This window comes from Protopterus annectens, chromosome 7.part0 (genome assembly GCF_019279795.1).
Source record: "Protopterus annectens isolate FY-2018-M chromosome 7.part0, PAN1.0, whole genome shotgun sequence".
Lineage (NCBI taxonomy): Eukaryota > Metazoa > Chordata > Ceratodontiformes > Protopteridae > Protopterus > Protopterus annectens.
The window spans coordinates 1,349,084,063-1,349,101,562 of NC_056739.1; positions in this window are offsets into that span (position 1 = coordinate 1,349,084,063).

Here is a 17,500-nt window from a genome sequence, read left to right on the forward strand (position 1 = left end):
TTTTGTTCTACTCCCATAATTGAGTTTTTTCTAAATGACTATAAACTCTGTCAGCATCAATTCCCATGTATAGTTTATACATCATCAGAAGGCAAGCTACTGGTCTACAATTTTTGGGGTAGCTTGCAGTTTCACTCTTAAGTCGGAGCATTGTTTTACCTGTTGCTATCCAGATTGGTGTCTGTTCAGGGTGCACATATAAATAGTTCTTATTCATGGCTAGGTCTTCATACAAAGATGTTAATACTTTTAACCAAAAGTTAGGCACTGCATCTGGGCCTGAAGTTTTCTTATTAGAGACTTTTCTTAAATTTGTTTCAAACTCTCTGGCTGTTACTTCATCTCATTTCATATCCTGTACCTTTAAACTTCTTATTCTTTATTTTACTTCTTCTATCCATTTAGCATCTTTGTTGTGTTCCACAGGATCTTCATAGATACTTCTCCAAAATGCATGTATTTCTTCTTTTTTTGGTGGTCTTTCAATTCCTTTTACATTGTTTCCCAATTCTCTATAAAACTTTTTTGGGTCATCACTAAATTGGCTATTTTGTACTTTTCCTTTATATTTATCTGTGTATCTTCTAAGTTTTTCTGCCTGTGCTGAAATTTTTAATTTATTATTTGAGATTGTGCATGATAGATCCTGGGCTGTTCTAATACTGCACACTGCTTTTATTACATCTATCTTTCTTAGTATTTTTGTTGATCTATTCCCTCTTCTATAGTCTTCTAATAGTGACACTTCTTGTCTTAATTGCTTTATATTTTTCTCTATTCGATACTTCCATGATGGTATTTGATTTCTCCCCTTCATTTGCCTCACTACCCTGTGCTCTTGTGGTAGAACTTTATCAGTTATTAATTTAGCTGCACAGTAACATATCCTGTTTACTTCCGTTACATCACAAGGATCTGTATGGACAGTCCTAATTACTGTGTTCATTTGTTTTATCAGTTTCTGACTTTTGGGGTTTTATTGACCTTCTGCAGTCTATTTCTTTCATTGATTTTATTATATCTATGTCCATTAAATCAGGCAAAGCTTGGTTTATTTTCTTCCAGACTGAAGGCACATCCTTTGTTTTTCACTTCCTGTGGGCATTCTATAGAAAGTTCCATAGCATCTTCCTGTGGCACCTTCTCTTCAATTTCATCCTGTGCCATCTGTTGTTCTGTCAAATGGGAACTCACTGGCCTATCACTCCTCAACATTGACTGCATCATTGTTTCCGCAGTCTCCTGTTCCTTCTCTTGCTGTCTAGCTTTAAGTGAATGTTTATACTGGTTTCCTGTGGAAGGCTTCAAAATATCTTGATATGGCACCTGACCAATTGCTTCCTGTTCCACTGGTTTCCCCATGATTTGGATATCCATTGCTCTATCCTGTTGTGGTGCTTTCTGCATTAGATTTTCTACACTGAATCCTTCACTTTGCAGGTGCTCCATAACCCCAATTTATATTTCTTTAACTTCTCCATTACTGATCTCCTTTTCTGCTTTTCCTCTTTGTCTTCTTATTTTTTGTATTGTAAATTTTCCATGTCAGGATTCCTTTGCTTGTATTTTTCTTCAAATATCTTTGGTGCTGCTCTTTTTGTATTGGTTAGTTTTGCTTTCTCCTTTGCATAAATATTAGACCATATTAAATCTCTTTTTCTTTCCCATGCCCATATTTCTTCAGATATCTCCTGATCTTCTTGCTTCTACTTACCTTGGGGGCTGACTCCATCATGTTGTGATGTAATTTGTGTTAGACTTGCTACATTAAATCCTTCAGACAGACACTCCATAACTTCAACTTCTATTTCTTTAACTTCTGCTTTACTAATCTACTTTTCTACATTGCATTTTGTGATATTAATTTTTTTGTTGTGAAATTTTCCATATCTGGATTCCTTTGCCTGTATTTCTCTTAGAATATATTTGTGGCTGCTTTCTCTATATTGATTAACTTGGCTTTCTCCTTTGCATAAATATTGCACCATATCAAATCTCTCTTTCTTTATCATGTCCATATTTCTTTTTTATACTTTTCAAAAATGTCTAGGTTTTGTTGTTTACATTTTTGCACTTCCTCAGATGCTTCGTTTTCTAAACAGATCAAAGTTTCTTGATCTATATACTGTTTTTCAAAAATCTGTTGTATTAATGAACTCAGATTTTTATTTGAAGCTTCTGACAGTTTTTCCTGTGAAAGTATTTTTCTTTCCTCTAATTTATCTCTTAATCTCTTTGCATATCCTCTGTCTGGTAATTCTGGGCTTTTTGCATAATAGCAACAATACATAATTTATTTATTATCCTCAATAGTCCACTCTATCATCTTTATGGCTCTTCTTTGGCCTATCAGTTTTTGTGATTTTTGTGGACTGCTACTTCTTTCTACAACAAGATGGCCATCCTCGCCTTGGGGCTGGCCCCATTGTAGGAATGTTTCTGGATTTTGAGGATTCTACACTGTCATTTTTTCTAGTCCTGTTACCAGTGTGCCTACCAGGATTAGGCACTTTTTATCCTGGGACTTGTGCACCCAGCTGTTTTTTTTGTTTTTGACTTACTTCTGTCCCTCATATATACTATATAAATACAGTCTATATATCGGTGTCGCTTTGGTGAGATTTTATGAAAAATAGGATCCACCTTCCGAAGGTACTCACCAAAACTTGCTGATGAATTTAACTTCAGCACTACTACTCTCCTTTGCTTGCTGACTTTTCGTCTCTCCAGGCTCTTCTATATGAGGCTTTCCTGGTGGTCTTGTAGCAACCACAAAGAAGTCTGATTAAATTGACCTTGTACTGGGTTTGCAAGCAGAATAAGTTGCAACCCACTGCAGTTGTTGAGTGATTCATGAAAATGTTGACCATGTGCCTCATAGCATGTTGACAGGACTGTGCATTTGCAGTCCAGCAAAGTGGGTAGCATGATGTAGCATTTTGTCAATACTGAAGAGGAATTGTGCGCAATATTTAAATGTTTTGCTAATGATTTAGACAAATTTGTCACATAGAAATTAATCAGTGAAATAGGTTGAACGTTTTCCAAGGATAAGTCCTCCATGAGAGTGTTGTTTTGGCAAAAATCCAACTCGGCTATATTTGCACCTATGGCCTACTTAAAAGTAACTTTATATCCATCCCCATCTAATAACAAGCACCTCCCTAAGGCAGGCTCAAAGGTGTTTAGCCTTGAATTGTTTTTTTTCTTTTATGATCCACCATGTTGGAATTCTGTGGCTAGCAGTCACTAAATCTGAACAAAATATATATAAATCCTCTTATCCTGGGGTGGAGAATAGTGAATCCAAATGATTTCAGCACCTTTGTCCTGCATGCTAACTGCATGCTAACTTCAGTATTGTAAGTTCATAGGTAAGTACTAGGCGAGCTTCCCTTATGAGCCATTATAAGCCTAGCCAATTTCCTTTTTGGTATTTTAATTAACCTATCCCATTTGCTGTTACATTGGCCTTACCCATCCTATGATCACCAATTATATATTACCCCAAGTAATAATATTTGATATCATAACATAGATAATTTGAGGTGACCCATGCATGGGGTAAAGCATTTAGGAGCTGCCTCTGTCCATTAGTAGTACATGGGGCAGTCCTGGAGTAATTTTTCTGTTTTGTATCCATAGAGCCATGTTGTGTTTGAATATGAACAGGGACAAGCTTTGTTTTACTTGGATGGGGAGTCTGTTCCAGAGCAGCAGTATCCTTGATGAGATATACCTATCCCTCCAAATAATTCTCTTGATATTGCAGAAGAGGTTTAGTATTCACGTTTGAACATAGCTAACATAGCTCAGTGTTAAAGTTCATAAAATAATATATATATTCAATAAATCCGGTGGAAAAATGTCTACTCACAGCTGTTTTACTGAACAGAAGTACTCCACTCACTGTCACATACCTGACATATTAGAAAAGAAACTTAACTCACAAATATGAACCAACATATAGCTTCTTTTCTAGATTTTGACCCATGATATCAACTTATTTTCTAATATTTGACCCATGACATCGACTTCCTTATTGTTACCAAGAAGAAAAGATGTTGCAATATTCTGTCAAGGCCGCATTGATCAGCCCCTGTGTTAAACTAAACATGCATCATTGTCAAAAGCAAACATTATACTGAAAATGAAAACCTCATTTGATGCATTCTCTCTTAGAATCATTAGTTTCCATTTTAGTAAAGCATTCATATTGCTCTCAACCACATGTATGAATATACTGTGTATGATGTATATACCTATGCTATTCTTACATAACTATTTCTTAGCATAATTACAGACTTTGAACTGTTACAGTGTGTATCACTTACATACATTAACAAAGTAAGGATGGCTTATATTATCATGCTATAAAATATGGAGAAGGGAAGCTGAGTATAGATGTTATGTTAGTAAAAGACTTGCTTTCATAATATCAACGTACATCTTTTGCTTGAGTTAGCACATTACATGTTCATTGTGATTGTCCTCCATATGTGTAAGGAACAACAAAAGTGGTAAATCCTAGTTTAGGAATAAGAAATAAAAGAATTTATCATCAAATATACAGTAACTCTAAATTGAACTCTAACCCCGAGATTCACAAATGGCCAGATTCCATGCAGGAACAGTGTAGGAGCTCCTGCATAGAAAATGGTCGCCGAGCGATCCAGGAAAGTGTCATTTTCACTTACACTGTTCCTGCATGGAAAGCCATGCGGGATGCAAATCACCTCATTTGGTGGTAAAAACCATGCAAATGAGGTGATTTTGTGATCCACAAACTGGCCATACTCCATGCAGGAACAGTGGCAGAGTAGAAATGTACTCAGTTAGTAACCGAATACATTTCTGCATTTGAGCAAATGGAGGCAGGACAGCTCCTGGAAAGCATGTATTACAGACAAACACACATGCCAATGGCCAAATATAAACCCATTGGTATTAATAATAGTTTATTTTTTTATAAAATTAAACTTTTTTTTTTTGGCTGATTACGGCCATTTAAGTTTAGGGCAGTGGCGCGTAAACAGGATTGTACCAAAAATTTAAAAAAAATGTCAAAAGTCTATTTTAAGATAATTTGCATTTTGCCATTATAGTCAATGGAATGCAGAATGTAAACAATACTAGGAGCACTGGTTGTCAAGGGAAAAGGGTCCGTCTATGTGCAGTAACTAAGGACTTACACACTGGGGTATGCAAATGAGGGGAGTTATACTGAATCACATATTTCTTCAAAGTGTCAGCTTGTACCTAACCGTGTAGGTGCAGCAATAAAACAGTGCATGTATAAGAGCTGAATGACTTCATAAGGGGGTATGTTATGCTTGCTGTAAGCTCATTGGAACTTTGTGGCCATGTTTGCCCTTAGCTAAGCACAGCTAAGGAAGGGGTTGTGTCAGATGTGCCTGAGCACTGTGTACATAGTCTAAATGGGTGTGCATGCTGTGCACCGGGTTTTAAACACAAAAAAAAAGAGGAAATGGCAGCACTGTTTACATTTGAGCACTGGGTATGAGCGGCGCCCTTGGGGCTTAAATAGGGAGAAACTGGGAAGGGGAAACAGCACTAGGAAGGCAATCAATGAGAACTAGCATAGCTGGCAGGTGGAATGTATCCGAATCAGCCAATTATACATGCAGCAGCACAATAATATAAACTATGCAAACACCCAACAGACTGTTTTTTACCACAAACTCTACACCACCGGTGTACATAGATGGGGGGATTTTTAACTGGAAAAGCTAACTAAAAATGTTAGAGGCTGCTGCTGCTTTACTCCATCAATATGTTCTAGAGACTGAAGGTGGTGAGGAGGAGAATGCTGACAACCAACCCACAGTGAGGAGAAGAGTGTACAGACCCAGGGTAACCTACCAGGGCCTACATGAGCTGGAGATAGTAGAGCACTTTAGGGTAGACAGGGACATTCTACAGCAAATCGTTGAGCTGTGCTGGCCACTCCTCACATACAGAACTAATAGAGGGGAACCCTCCCTGTGGATACCAAGGTATGTCTATGCTTAAGAATATTAGCCACAGGTACCTTCCAAAGACCAACTGGGGATATCATGGTGGTCTCACAGGCATCAGCATTCAAGGTACTCCACTCATTCCTGGATGCCATGACACAACATGCCAATGAGCACATATATTACCCCACCGTCTGTGAGGTGATGACCACACATATGCGTCTCTTCCACATTATAGCAGAATACCTTGAGGTAGTTGGTGCTATAAACTGCATGCACATCCACATCAAAGCACCACCCAGAGAGCAGGGCAGGGTCTACATAAACCGCAAGGACTTCCCCTCCAGCAACTGCCAGGTCATGTGTGATCCCCAGGGCATTATCATGAATGCGTGTGCTGGCAGCCCTGGAAGCTATCACAACTCCCACATCTGGCATTGCTCACAGCTGTATCAGGCATTTGCCAGGGGGAACATCACATATGACCATCTAGTGGGGGATGCTGGCCATGCACTGCAGCCATGGCTGATGACACCCATCAGAAATGCACACACACCTGAACATGAACACCATAATGAGGCACTCGCACAAACCGGGATCATTGTAGAGCATATGTTTAGGATGCTCAAGTCACGGTTCTGCTGCCTTGACATATCCAGTGGAGCCTTGCAGTATTCTCCAGCTACATGTACACTAATGTTCATAGTATGTGCCATGCTACACAATATGATCCTGCGGAAACAGCTGCAGCAGGAACAGCATGGGGCAGGGCCACACAGCCCCCCCAATATTGCCAAGGCCAGCACAGGCACAGAGGGACCCGGAGGACAAACATCCTGAGCCTGCCCCTGTAGGCAGAAGGAGGCCTGCACAGTATGCCCAGACCTTGGCAAAGAGGCAATGCATATCATACACACTGACACTGTAGGGACCCAGGGACTGATACCTCTCTCCAACTCGCACATACAGTAAAAGGGATGCCAAACATGACACTACCTGAGCTTTACCATGTACAGCGAGTATACTATGTGCATCCAACATAGTCAGCCCTCCAGCACTGTCCTCAATACTGCCCAGCAACAAGGTAAGTCACTCTTCCTATCAATTACTGAATGGAGTAGTATGTTTTCATACTTGTATGTATGATATGGATGCAAGCATGCAAGGGAATTGGGTGGCTGAATGGGATGGCAGCAGACAGCTATATGGGACAGCAGGAAGTTCATAACAAATACCGGTGTCAACATACAAGGCAGCACTACAAAAGGTGACAACCCCCACTGCAGTACATGTGATGGCTCAAAGAACTGTGGGTGTCAATAGGTCACACACATGGATGTCAATGAGGGTCAGATATCAACCACTAGCCTCACCCAGTAGGACAGGTGTAGATGACCATGAAGAAATGCTGGTCTAAGGCCCCCAAATTATGGCAATGGTGAACAGACCCCCACCAGACCTACACAGACATACTACAACAGGTCTGGCAGTTGCATTCTAGTTCTGAAGGGTAAGAAGTCTGAAACTGAAATATATGCCATTAAGATCTAACGTGTACTCTACTGATATGTCTCCTGTCTGCATGATAGGTCACAATACAATATGAAATGGAAGCCAACAGAGTAAATGAAATACCAGTACAGTCATTTCAAATGTTAAAGTCTGCAGATGTTCACCCCCCCCCACCCACAATCCCATGCAGAAATGCAGTAACAGATGGCCTGCAGCACTCTCAAATGGCTTACAGTCCTCTGGCAAAGGCCTATGCCTCACCCATAGTGCCAATGTTTGGAATGTCAGTGGGTCCCAACTAACAAGCTAACAGTAAACAGAAAACAAATGCAAGGCCATGTTGACAAATGCTGATAGCATGCCTCCCCATGTCCTACTGCAAGGACTGTGAATCAGGCCATAAATACTACCGGGATAAAGGTCCAGCTATTGGGATATCTCTGAGATATTGCTTACATAATTTTAGGTGGAGGGCAGAATAACAGAGAGGGGGTGTAAAAGCATGGATGTCATGGAGTGTGTAAAGTCTGAAACTCTAATGTCTGCCCATACTACTCCTCACTGCAAACCCATGAATTAATAGCCACAAAACTGCTTGTAAACCGCAATGTGAAGGTAAACTGATCAGATATATGAGTCCTGCCTCTGGATAATCTGGATGTATCTGTACAGCTGAGAAGTATGGCCCCAGCAGGATATGATTATTCCATGAAGTTGAGAACAGCACAAGGAGGGGTACCCCAGCCAGCATACTAACAAGGTGCTGCACCATTTACAAAGAACCAGCAGTCTATTGTCTGTAGCTACCCCTCCACAATGGCAGGTGTGTACCAGAATGTGTAGTCTATATGCCTCAGAATATTGGTCTCAGCTTCATTCATCTTGTATTTCCCAGTAAATAACTGTGAGCAAAGAATGATAACTGTCAGTAGTTGATAACATGACACATCTCAGTGTAAAACAGTACATATGTCAGAATATCTATACTACAACCAAACATGTCACAGAAGCAGCACTGACAGCAATAGTTACAGTATCCCCTGTATGTTAAGCCTGTTGTGTCTCCATATTGGCAGTCTAGCTACAGATATCCTGCAGAAACAGTTTGCTAGGTGTAGCTGTAGCACACAAAACCCTGAACTGGAGTCCAGCCCTCCCTGGAATGGATGACACACTCAATATAGAAGGTCTTACTGGGCATGCTCCTACTCTTAGAGAAATGAAGCCCATGTCTCACAACACAGTGGACTGCAGATATCGGTTATTCGCAGCTGTCTGTGCACACACACCAAATTGTACACCATTGATACTTCACACACACTCACTGGATAGGAATACACACACATATCTAAAGCCAACATAATATAATATGTCAAGCATACACACAGAGACGTGGGGAAGAGAAAGACAGACAGCGACAGAGAGAATCCCACTATGAGGCCTGCCCCACCCACTACACATCCCATTGGCCTATATCACATGATGTGCTGATGTCATACACTGTAGAAATACCTTTGGTTAGCCCTCAGCTCTATAGTGTCAGTGGTGCTTGTGATAACTGTGTAGCACTACAGTACAAATAGGTATCCATGTAGCAGTTGTAATCTCAGTCCTGTCAAATGTAAAGCTGTGTGTGAGTGTGCGTGTGTGTTTCTAGATGAATGTGGTTGAAGCCATTCACACACACTAAATCTCCCGTATCCTTCCTTCAGCACTGCTGCTGATGTCACTCACCTTCAAAGATACCTTTGGACAGCTCCCCAGCATATAACCTCTCTGGCGCTTGTGGTAACTGTGTAATACTATAGTGTAGCAAACTAGTTAGGCAGGTGTTTCAATCCTAGTCCTGACAACTGTGTAAATGTGAGTGTTTGTGTGATAGAGTGTGTCTATCCTTGTAGAGACCTGATTTTGTGGTCATTCACACTTAAAACACTTCCCTTACCCCTCCTTTAGTACTGCTGCTGATGTGACTCACCTTCAAAGATACTTTTGGAAAGCTCGCCAACATGTAAGCTGTGTGGTGCTTGTGATAACTGTGTAATACTGAAATGCAGCAAACTAGTTACGTAGGTGTTCCAGTCCTGATCCTGGTAAATGTGTTTGTGTGAGAGAGTGTGTGTAACCTTGTATTGATGTTGTGCTCGTTCACACTTACAACACTTCCCTTATCCCTCCTTTAGCACTGCTGCTGATGTGACTCACCTTCAAAGATACCTTTGCACAGCTTCCCAACATGTAAGCTCCATGGTGTGTGTGATAAATGTGGAACAAAATAGTAGCAATAACTACCATAGGTATGGGTTTGAATCTCATCCCTGGCAAGTGTTTGCGTATGTACATGCCCCAAAGATTTTGGCCCCATTTACACCCAGTACACATCTCAGTGCCTGATTTTAGCATTCCTGCAGATATCATCCACCTTAGAAGTACCTGTCAGCAACCATAAACCATGTAAAGTCAGTGGTGCATGTGGTAAATGCGTAACATAATGGTCCAAAAAGTTAGTTAGATAGAGGTTTGAACCTCAACCCTGACAAATGTGCATGTAGGATATTTTTTTGGAATCTCTCACCCACTACATCACCCAATGCCAGTATTTACAAGGGCTGGTAATGTTCCTCACCTTAGAAGTAGCTTGGGACAACATCTATCCTATAACCTTTGTGGGATGTGTGATAAATGTGGTACGCTGTAGTAGCAATACATAGCTAGGTAGGGGTTTGAAACTCAGTACTGGCAAGTGTGTGTGTGTCATCAGTATCCTGTGTGGGGTTCGGTGTGATTGTGTAATAACAGGATCCATTAGGAGTGTGTTTTGCTAAATAATTATGTGGAGGACCTAGTATATGTCACAATGTCCACATTACAAGGTCAACAGTTGTCAAACATTGTAGAGGTTGGTGAGGACAATCCACAGCCCTAAATGTGGCAGTATGGATTAGTGAATAATATAGGCAATCCTTCTATTACTCAGAGACCACTCTCCACCCACGTATCATACACAAACACACTTAGCTAGGCAACAATCACTATATTGATAGTTCCCCTGCTTATTGCCTCACAGATAGTACCCACAGTGTGATTGCAGTGGACTACATGCCTGTTGACCACAACAGTGCCACTGACATCAGAAAGTACTTTGATGTGTTACATCACCTGACTGTGTGTTATCCAGCAAGTAAAAGGACATGGCACCCTGTTCCATCCCCTCAGTAGCCCAGTCAATGTGTACAGTGGCCCTTTTACCATATTCCCCACGGAACACCTGCAACAAATGTAGGTTCTGCAAATGTACCCCACAAAGGGAATACAATGCCTTATACACATGCCCTTTGTGCACAAACGCCACAAAGTGCACTGAATACCTGTATCATGCTGTCAATGTAGGTGCAAGCACTACCTCAGTTACATAGCCAGGTCTCACCAAATGAGGTCAGGAATGCTATATCAGAATATACCAGTCTGTCCACACTCCATGCCCCAGAGACCTCAAGCACATTTACACATATCAAAGAACATGCATGTGGGACATGTGCACAACCCAGACACTGTCCGTGTTATGGAATCTAGGTCACATACATGGGAAGTAGTGCACATTACTGGCACCCCACAATAGAAACCTGTATGAGTGGATGGGGAATACAATACCCACCCCTGGGGACCACTCCAGTGACTATACTCCTGAGCCACACTGGGGACTATTGTCATGTGGCCTGATGCCAAGGTATTCCCTTGGGCTAGGAGTGTAGAACCTTACAGGCCCATTCACCCACTACACACCTATGAAGCAATGAACCGATGGATCTCAGTACTGGCAAATGTGGTGTGTGTGTGTGTGTGTGTGTGTGTGTGTGTGTGTGTGTGTGTGTGTGTGTGTGTGTGTGTGTGTGTGTGAATAATAATCCCAGTGTGTTTGGCTGATGAATATCCCCTGTGGCTGTGGTTATTAGCAATCGGAGGTGTGTCCAAACCAGAACATGACCCATTCTCCATTCTACAACAGATGTTGTATATCAGCATGCAGCTATGCACAACCCACAGTCCTATAATCTATGAGGCATATGCAATCATTGTGTAACACACCAGGAATTACTGTGCACATACTGTACCCTGCCTATGACATGGTGGATGTGTCACCACACTGCCATACCCTGTGGCCTTGCTGCAGGGCCACATCCTGGTGATACACAGATGCCTAGAATGGAAATGGGATACAGCATGTGAGAACACATTCACTCAGCACTTCACTTGTGGAGAGAGAGAGGGGTAAAGCTGGCACTGAATGTGTTGCCAAGATTGTGGCCAATATCTGTTGTCTCAGGATAGGTATTAGCTTTGTGCAGTAACTAGCAGCACTTGTGTTTAATGCTGTGGAGGTTCTTGATGTAGCTATCAAGGCTGTTGTGACGGTCATCAGCGTCTGCTGCATCTCTGCTGCCATATATGCCTGTCAGGGACACCATGAAGGATCCAAAGTTATGTTTGAGGCTAACAAGGGAGTTCAACAGTCATGGGACACCACCTTTCCCTGCAACAATGTCCTCCCTCCGATGTACACTTTAGTAATGCCAGGGGACCATCACATTGTCTCCCAGTGTTTGAAGAACAGTGACTGGGTTCTGTTGGCTCTGGCTAGTACCATGCATTCATGTACCTGTTTGTACCGTGCCTATGTGTAAGATTCCACATTCATGCAGCTACATCCCATTGCCATGGGTGCAGTGAAGGCATCCACCCCTGTTTTCATGGCTGCAAAGTCAACTTTGGAGAGTTTTTGCCAGGTGGTTATCTTTGTGGGGGGTGTGGCTGACATGTTGAGTTTCATGTTGATTACAGCCTGTGTGAATCTCACCATGCAGGGATTGACATCTGAGGATGAGCAATGGTCCAATATTTAAGTTATCAACACAGATCAAGGTTGTTGCATCCTCTACCAGGGGTCAGTAGGAGCTGGTCTAGGGCAATGGAAATGTTGAATCCCAGAAGTGTTGGGCCACTGTGCTGGTGATTGGCTACATTCCCCAGGTGTTGGAGGGGTAGTTGAAGATTCGTACTATGTGAGTGTTGCATTGGACCATCAGAGATGGCAGGATGTTGAGGAATGTGCATTGACAGTCTAGGGACATAGAGGTGGACCCATAGCAGGCTATGGTCTGGATTGCACTATTACCCCAAGGCAGTTGTACCAGAAGTATCTCCAATGCATTATGATGGGATACTAGTCTGGAGGTGTTCTTATCCATAATGAATATAGAGACAACACCACCGGTGGAGGTGTGGTGTGGTCCTTGTTTAGGGGTAGACAGTTGTGGAATGCATCATAACCTGATACTGCAGGTCTGCTGTCTGCTGCTGTGAACCACCTATGAGTGACTGCATCCTGACAGTTAGATGTCCGCTGTTGAGCAGCATGACCCTCAGATTGCATACATGTGTAGCTGTTATTGTGGTAATAACATTAGGAGCACTGCCTAATAAGGCACCATAGGGGTTTCAAGACACATAGCCAGTACCTGGCAACCCAGCAGTGACAGATGTAGAACATCCATAGCAAGTTATTGGGTTCTGTCAATCATGCCATCCCAAGCAGAGAGATCTTGGATCCCCTGTGAATGACATATAACATGTAAGCCAATGCTGCAGTCAACCATCTGTGGACAGTACCGCAACATCATTCTGGGTGACAGCAGTACACTGCCCAGGGCTACTGTCACACCTACCTGGACCGCATAATCGGAGAGTTCAACCATGTTTCCCATCATGTAGTCCAGGGAGGTGTGTCTCAAGTCATTCACACCTATATGAATACGGAGTGATACTCGTAGTTGTTGTGGAGTGATATGACTGGCTGTGTCATGTGTTAGATGCTGGCATGTGATTGATATTTGGTTGTTACCTGCTCCATTTTCAACCTAGTGAGTGGGATTTGTGTGCCTCAGTATTGAGTTACCCATGATCACTGTATTGTGCAAGGTGATTAGACTTAGGGGCTTAGGTTGAGGGCACACGTTTTAGGTTAAATATGTGTCTCTTGGCATGTGCCATGTCACGGTGTCTGAGTGGGTGTCTGCCTTGCTGGTCTGTGCTGTTTGGGTAGATGTCCATTGAGTGCCACTCGGTAGGTGGGTGTGTGGCTTTTCACTGTATGTCATGGCTGTCAAAGTGAGTGTCATGGTGAGCTATGTGTTCCACATGGTGTGGTACAGGTGTTGATCTTATCCTCTTGACCTGCTAGTCCAGTCTTTGCTGGACAGTGCATATGTCCACATTGGGTGATATATGGGTAACCCTCACAGGTCTGAGTGCTTGGAGTTTAGAGGGGAGGGTTGTCTGTGTACATGTGGCAGTTGCAACAGTGCCACAGAATGGACATGTGCACCAGGTTATTGGGTGAAAGCACAGATAACTGCCCTTCAAACATGCCAGGAGGGGTGAAAATAATCACAGGTGTGCCACACTTCATGATACAATAAACTGGTGAGGTGCCAAGCCATAATGCTAGTTGAAGTGCAAGACAGAAAGAACTAGCATGATGTATGACTGGAACAGAAGGTAGACTGTCTGCCACCTGCAATACTTTACCACAGCTGTGCAGTTATCATCAGCTTTGGCCATATAAAAATTCAATAAGCTCTGTAGCATGTGCAGTAACTGCATAACACTATAGTAGACATACCTAGATAGGCAGGAGTTCTAATCCCAATACTGGCGTGTGTGTGTGTAAGTGAATCGTGCTATCTGGATCATACCATTTTTACCTGTGTACTACCCTTTACACTTCCCTTCACTCCATGTTAGTAGACCTGTTGATGTCATCCACCTCAGAAGTACATTTGGTAGAGTTGGATATGTATAAACTCTGTGGTGTGTCTCATAACTGTGTAGCACTATAGTAGGAATACCTAGATAGGCAGGAGTTCTATTCACAATACTGGCAAGTGTATGTGTGTGTGAATCATGTACTGTCTGGCTCATTCCATGTTTGACCTGTGTACTACCCTTTACACTTCCCTTCACTCCAATTTAGTAGTCCTGTTGATGTCATCCACCTTAGAAGAGGGGAACTGTATAAGCTCTGTGGCGCATCTGATAACTGCATAGCCCTATAGTAGGAATACCTAGATAAGCAGGAGTTCTACTTCTAATGCTGGCAACTGTTTGTGTGTGTGCGAGGATCATATCATGTGTGGCTTATACCATTTTGATGTGTATACCATACATGGCTGGTGACCACCTCCCACTGCCATTACTTTATATAGTGTGGTGACAGTATCTGCCTCAGATGCAGCAGGTTAAACCATTGTACAGTCCTCTGTACAGATGTGTCTGGAATATCCATATGTATGAAACCTATATGTGGTCGGAAGTGGTCTGAGTCCCTTAACAATGCCCATGTATGTGATATTATAGCCAAATAGGCCACAGTTAGTGCATGACACATATGGCAGCATGAGGTATCATACCTGACTGAAACATCATGCTGATAGGATGTCTGCCACCCTCACAGGTGGCCTGCCTTGTAGATGCAATACATGAGTACAGATGCTTGGTTTTACAAGTGAACTCTACCTGTTATGGGTCACATTAAAGGTGGGAAGAGGTGTGGACTGCCATATTGTGGTCCTAATTAGTATGTAACAGGAACACCTTGCATCTTAAGAGGGGTGTGTACACAATTTATATCCACTGTATACCAGTAATGTGTCACACATGACCTTACCTTAGGCCATTTATCCAGCACAATTTGCTGGCCTCTGTCCAGACGTCTTGGCACTGACAAGTTGTGAGGTATGCTACAGGAATGTTGAATTCATGCTAGATAGGCCCCAGTACTGACCACTGTGATGCAATACAGTTAACCCCAGCACACGTGAACATGCACAACAAGCAATATAGCTATTACATAAAGCAATATAGCTATTGCTGATGGTTGTGTGCATGGTAAATTGCATGTGCTTCACATGCCTGGGGTATTGTCAGGCAACAACAGAACAATGTAATACTCACCAGCTTCAGGCTGCTGTCCCATATGCAGACCAGAGGGTCCTAGGTAGTTCTGAGAGGGAGTTATTGTCATCAGATGCACATGTGGCCTTGGTATAGGATGTATGCAGCATGTCTGCACATCTACAGTACTAACCGCAATAATACACAATGTCCTGTCCTCACCATACATGTGCACCTCTGTGCATTAGAAAACCCCATCCACAACTGCAATCAGACCTGGCACATGTATGTAGATACAGTACAGATACATGCATGTCTGATACATTAGTGTAATCATCCCCACTGGGACCTTATCTGCATGCTCCTCATCCAGTGTGCATGTGTGTGTGTGTGTGTGTGTGTGCATCCCACCCTCCACAATGCTTTCTTCAGCGTCATGGCTTGTGCGTTCGGCGTGTGGCCCAAGTGTGGTGAGGAGCTCCTCAGTGGATGTCAGTGGGGGCTGGATGGCTGGGCCCCCACCTGTGGCTAGCCTGTCCCTTGCTACAGAAGCAGACCATTGAGGGATATGACATTTGAGGTAGGTGGCCCGATACTGCACATGCACATAAGTTCTGCTGTACAGGCCGGCATCATTTACCCTGTGGACCACATTGTTTCACAGGCAGTCCTCTACCACACATCTTCTGATCTCCATCCACATGACAGATCATAATGTCCAATCACATATTGGGTGATGATGTCTGTTTCCCCAACAGAGAATGCTGGTAGGCGAGCACTCTGCATATTACCTGGAAGACATAAACAGGAAAAGGTCACAGGATCTCATACGGTTGTCAAAATGTACATCAACAGGGGATATTACTTGCAAATAATCCAGACTACACTGGAAATCTCCAAGCTATCATGGCTATAGCAGCTTGCATTACACAGCTGTCCCTGAGCTATCTTATTCCCCCCAGTGTTGGACACATGATTGCATAATCCTCTATCTTCCATTTCTGTGTGGAGGGTTGACAATGGTCATCTTCCATGTGGATGGTGTGTGCATGATGGCAGGTCTGTGTTTGACTGGGGTGTGTGATGGAGCTCTGAGCACATGCCTGAGTTCATGTAGGAGGCAGACACTGATGTTATTATCCCCCATGGTGATATGCTGTTGTTGCCATCAGTAGGCAATATGTACATGCTCACCATTGTTGAAGGGAGGAGTGTGGTTGATGTGCATATCTCCATATACAACTGGGGTGAACAGCATGGCAATGTTCCCACCTAACCTGTGTGATGCAGGATGCCTAGATCCATGGCATGTGTATATGAGGCGTTCTTTACCCCCAGTACAAGGTGAATTGTGTTGTTTCATCTGAGACTTACAACATATGTGGAGACATGGGTTGCAATTGTCCTTGGTGGTGTGGATATGTCCAATTCATAGTCATAGTCAGCCTTACAGGATGTAACATGTGAACTTACCTACATGCTCAGGTGGACTTGCTTCAAAGTTGTTGTCTGCACCTATGTGTCCCTGTACAGCCAATGTAGCAACCTATTATGTGGTTTGTGTACTGCTGCTGTCCACCAAAAAGGGATTACTCTACCTTGGTGGAGGCTGGATATAAAGGTCAGGACTCCATAGAGCTACAGTGGATATGAAGGTACACACCCCTGATACACTGCCTGGTATTTGTGCAATTGGAACATGACACCACAATAACTCATTTTATAACAACTCCCACCTGTAGTGTGACCTATAGCCTGTACAATTCAATTGAAAACATAACAATCTGGTCTGTGAAAACATACGGAAACAATACTCAGTACAATAAGCCAGATGAATGAGTGTACACACTCTTAAACTTGTGAATGCACATCTTGAGATGGTTACACCATTCATCTGTCTTGATCTGGACTCTAACATCATGGTACATCTTCACATGGCAATAGTTGCTCACCTTCCTAGAAATACCTTTGATTGTATTTCAATGGAATTGTACAGGTTAAGGGTCACATTCAAGATGAGAAACATTATGAAATGATCTTCTGTGGTCTGATTGTCATAC